The sequence below is a fragment of the Vespa velutina genome, chromosome 8, assembly GCF_912470025.1.
Source record: "Vespa velutina chromosome 8, iVesVel2.1, whole genome shotgun sequence".
In the NCBI taxonomy this organism is placed as follows: Eukaryota; Metazoa; Arthropoda; class Insecta; order Hymenoptera; family Vespidae; genus Vespa; species Vespa velutina.
In genome coordinates, this window is record NC_062195.1 from 1,445,001 (window position 1) to 1,450,000 (window position 5,000).

Consider the following 5,000-nt stretch of genomic DNA (forward strand, 5'->3'; position numbering starts at 1 on the left):
CTAATTAAGGGATTAATTTAATTTTGAATTTTCTTCTTTTTCTTTTCTTTTCTTTTCTTTCTTTTTTTTTTTTTTTCTTGTTTTCTTCGATAATCATTTGTACTTTTTCTTTTCTCATTTCTTTTTTTTTTTCTTTTTTTTTTTTTTTTTTTTTATTCTTTCTTCGTTCGCTCATTTAATACGAATAAAATTTTTCCTGACGTATTCTTACAAAAAAAAAAAAAAAAAGAAAAAAAAAAAATCGATGATGCTCTTTCCTCTACGTAATCACGGGAAAAAGAAATAAAAATAATCGGAGAGCATTCGTTCCTTATAAAAACTACTTTTATCTTTACGTTGGCGTTATATCCATTAAGATATAAAATATGGGACATTATCGAAATATTAAGAAAAAAAAAAAAAAAAAAAAAAAAAAAAAAAAAAAGTACCACACCGACGTTGTTTATTTAGATATTAAGATAACGAATATTTTCTTTTTTTCCTTTTCTTTCTTCTTGTTTTTTTTTTTTTTTCAATAGAAATACAAAAAAGGAAAAAAGAAAAAGAAAGAGAGATTATTACGATTATTAAAAACATTCGTTCGTTATATAAAATATAACTGATAATCGACGGTGTTACATTTATTTGGATATAAAATATCAAACGTTACGATAATGATAACACATAACAATATTATTTATTTAAATAGAAATAATTAAACATTTCGAAAATTTATTTATCGATCAATCGGTATATATGTATGCATATATGTACGTATATATAATATCTGTGTACGTGTAATGAAATATTTTTTTTTTCTCTCTCTAATAATAATCAAAAGGTAGAAATTATTATTTAACCTTTTCTTCCTTTCCATTCATTTTCTCTTCTTCTTCTTCTTCTTCTTCTTCTTCTTTCTTCTTACAGATTTATCCATGGAAATTTTTAATTGGAGAATTTCCACTATAATACTTCGCTAACGATCTGGTATTTTGTTCACTTGGATTCACCAAAACAAAGCGATCAAACTGAAAGATCCTAAACGTCTTAACTGAGGAGGGCCTCTGATCGATTTTACAAGAATCACTAGCCGCGCTTTCGAACTCTGCGTTCAGACATTAAGTTCGCTTCAAAGGTCCCAGAAAGAGAGAGAGAGAGAGAGAGAGAGATATCAGAGTTCTCTTAGAGATATTTCTTACGGTCGATTTCAACCTTCGAACTTCATCCTACTGATCTGTTCTAACGTTACGAATTCATTCCCAAACTATTTTTGAATAAAGTAAAGCCGAACAACTTTTTCACCAGAGAATTTCTACTTTTCTTTGTGGCATCGTATATAGATGCCTTTCCATTTCCTCTCCTCTTCGCGCAAAATGATGATAAAGTCATATGGAAGAAAAAAAAAAAAAGAAAAAAAAGAAAAGAAAAAGAAAAAAAGATATTCGTGAAAGGAATACACGTTGACGTGAAAATCGCGTCGATAATCATTTTATATTATATGTTAAAATTAAATATCTATTTTACGTGAACGCTGAAAATGATTTAACTGTTTGAAGCACGTGATTTTAATGACAATTAAAAATCCAAGTTGCACGGAATTGCTTTTTTTAATATATATATATATATATATATATAACAAAAATAAGAAATGGCGTTTAAATGATCTTGTTCGTTAGATCGGAAAGATGAATAAAACGAATCTTTCAAAGTTTTTTATTATTTCGATCGTAACGTCAAACTTTCTTTTCCCTCTCTCTCTCTCCCTCTCCCTCTCCCTCTCTCTCTCTCTCTCTCTCTCTTATTAAAATGGTTATTCTCAACGTGCGATTGACAGGTTAATTTATCATTATTTATCCGGATAAAGTTTTAAAATGGTAAAATATTTTCTTTATTTGTGATAAAATTTTTTCTATGTCTATCCATCGTAAAAAAGAAAAAGAAAAAAAATGTAAATCTGAAGAATCGTTCTATTTAACGACACGGTCTAGTTAACTACGACCCAGATATACGACGTCACGAGTATCCTTCATTCTTATTCGATGATACTTGTTCTTTTATCGAGAAAAGAGACGATTAAGTTTTATCCGATATACGAGAAGAAAAAAAAGGAAACGAAAAAGAAAGGAAAGAAAGAGAGATGCTATACGTGTAAAAAAAAAAAAAAAAAAAAAAAAAAAAACAAAATTGACGTGATTAAACAAACAAGTCCTTTCGACGTTCTCGAGGATATGATTTGACTTTAGTATTCCCTTTGATATCGATTAGTAGATTCGTTGAACGTATTTTTTTTTTTTCTTTATATGGATAATTTTCCTTCAGAGTGAAAAGAAACGAAAGAGAGGAAAAAAAAGGAAAAAAGAAAAAAAAAAAAAATAAAAAGTAAAAAAGAAGAACGCTAGAACGATCGCAAAAATTTTTATTTTGCTTATCGCAGGTATTAGAAAAGAAATGAAAAAATGAGAGAGAGAGAGAGAGAGAGAGAGAGAGATAGAGATAGAAATGACTTGTACGATACTTCTCTTATCGCGAATAGGTCAAAAAGATTTTTCTCAATGATTTTAAAAATCGATTTGTTCTTTTTCGAAATTCTTTTCGATGGCAAAATCTTTCATTCTTTCTTTCTTTCTTTTCAAATGGTAAAGATTAAAAACTTTTTATTAGGGGGGGACTCCTTACAGAACGTTATTTCTATTTTCCTTCTCTACCCCCATTCTCCCATTACCCAGCCCACCCCTCTAACCCTTTCACTTCGCCAGCATCATTTCATTTTCTATTGCAACAAATCGAGAGAATCTCTCCCTATCTTCAGAAACAGCTCATCATTCTCGACTCGAAGTTTCGAAGCTTCTTACTATATAAAGTTGTGCAACGTCCTTTGCATTCCAAATTGCACCGTATTACGCTTCTCTCTTTCAGTTCACATTCGTCTGCAATCTGACGATAGAGAAGACGTTCAAAAGATAGATAGACAGATAGAGAAAGAGAGAGAGAGAGAGAGAGAGAGAGAGAGAGAGACGTTCTTACCTCCTTTATGTATTAAGAGCGCTTTCTATCATTGCCCTGGTTATTTGATATTACGCTAATAAGACTTCTTTTTTATTTTTTCTTTTTTCTATTTCCATAATTTTCTATAAATTCCCATTTCGCTTCGTTATATACGAGGTACACGTTATTGAACCATTCCCTCTAATTTTCAAGTCGAAGAATCGTGAAAAAAATCATCCACGATTTTTTTGTTCTTTTTTTTTTTTTTTTGTTTCTTTTTTGTTTTTTTTTTCCTTTTGATTAATAAACTACCAACGGTATTTCTTAGAATTTTTCTTTCCACTTTCTCTTCTTCTTCTTTACTTTTCTTTCTTTCCTTCTTTCTTTCTTTCTTTCTTTCTTTCTTTCTTTCGTTTGTTTTTTCTTTTAATATCAACAATTTTCTCGATTTTCTTTCTTTCTTTCTTTCTTTCTTTGATCTTTAAATGAACAAAATAATTTAATGTTCTTAATTTAATTCACAATTTTGTTTTCCATTACGAAATTTTATCTTTTTAAATCTCGAATTTTTCATCGAACGATTACGTCTATGAGGAAATAATTAGCGATTTAAAAGAAGAAGAAGAAAAAAAAAAACAAGAACGAGAAAGAAAAATTGTGTTCTTTCTTTTATCAAAAACAATTTTCTTTTTTCTTTGTTTTTTTTTTTTTTTTGTATTTGTTCGTTTGTTTTGCTTTTCTTTTCTTTTTTTTGATTCGTACAGAACAAAAATAATCTTTTTTAATAATTGCAATAAAAATTTTCCTCCGCTATGTGAAATTTCAATTTTATAGATACTGAATTATAGTGAATAGACGGAATTAATAGCAATTAGGTTAATCGACACGAATTCATACTCTAATTTTCATTTAAACGAGGTCGGAAGGCCTCGCAAAGCACGAGTTAGATAACTTGGTGGACTTCGTTTTGCTAATAGAACGTGGTGTGTTCAATGAGATAGAGGTGGATACTAATCATGGGGGCGGAGGGGAGGAGGGGAGGGGAAAGGATTCGTACGAGGAAATACGATTCCTTTGTTGGGATAGTATCACGTATAGTGCGTTGGTTCAATCTATTCGTTCGAATTGATCTCCTCAATGGATAATCTTTTGGAATCTAGATTAAACAAAACTTTTAATATTTGTCGAATTTAAAAAAAGAAAAAAGGAAAAAAAAAACGTAGAAGAAAATACTTTGGCGTTGTTCGTCGTGAGAAGAAAAAAAAAAAAAATAAAAAAGGAAAAAGAAAAAAAGAAGAAATAAGAAAATCGAAGTGGAAAAACTGTTCGAAGATTACAACGATCGATATTTTTCTTTTTCCTCTGCTTTTTTTTCTGTTCTTTTTTTTTTTCTTTTTTTTTTCGTTTCTTATAACGATTTATAAATTACATCACATCTATCTAATAACCTATATATATATATATATATATATATATATATATATATATATATATATATCGTATATTTTTCATGAAATATCTTTAACAAATAATAATTACGAGATAATATTAATATTCTCTTTCGTAATATTCTCCGAGATATTTAATAAAGTATTCCAATGATTAATTCAAAAGAGACGATATAAAAAGTAACGAAAGGTTGGCTTTTCCTTTCTTCCTTCCTTCCTTCCTTCCTTCCTTCGAACGTTTCTCTATAGTCGAGAGAAGAAGTACAAGAAGTTTCTAGGAGTCCTAATGATATAACTGATAACAAGTCTTATTATATGAGCGCTTGATATTTAAATGTTTGACGGCTGCAAACGCAAATGTTATTAATTAAAATGAATTAAGATGAATTTTCGAAGAAGGGAGGGAGAAGGGCAAAGGGTGTTATCGTAAGATCGTCACAAACGAGAAATACTTATTTATGTCTCGACGATTTGTAAATATAAAAAAACAAAATGAAGAGTTAATAAGTTTGAAAAAAGGAGAGAGAGAGAGAGAGAGAGAGAGAGAGAAAAGAAAAGGGATTAAATGAGATGATAAAAAGAAAAAAA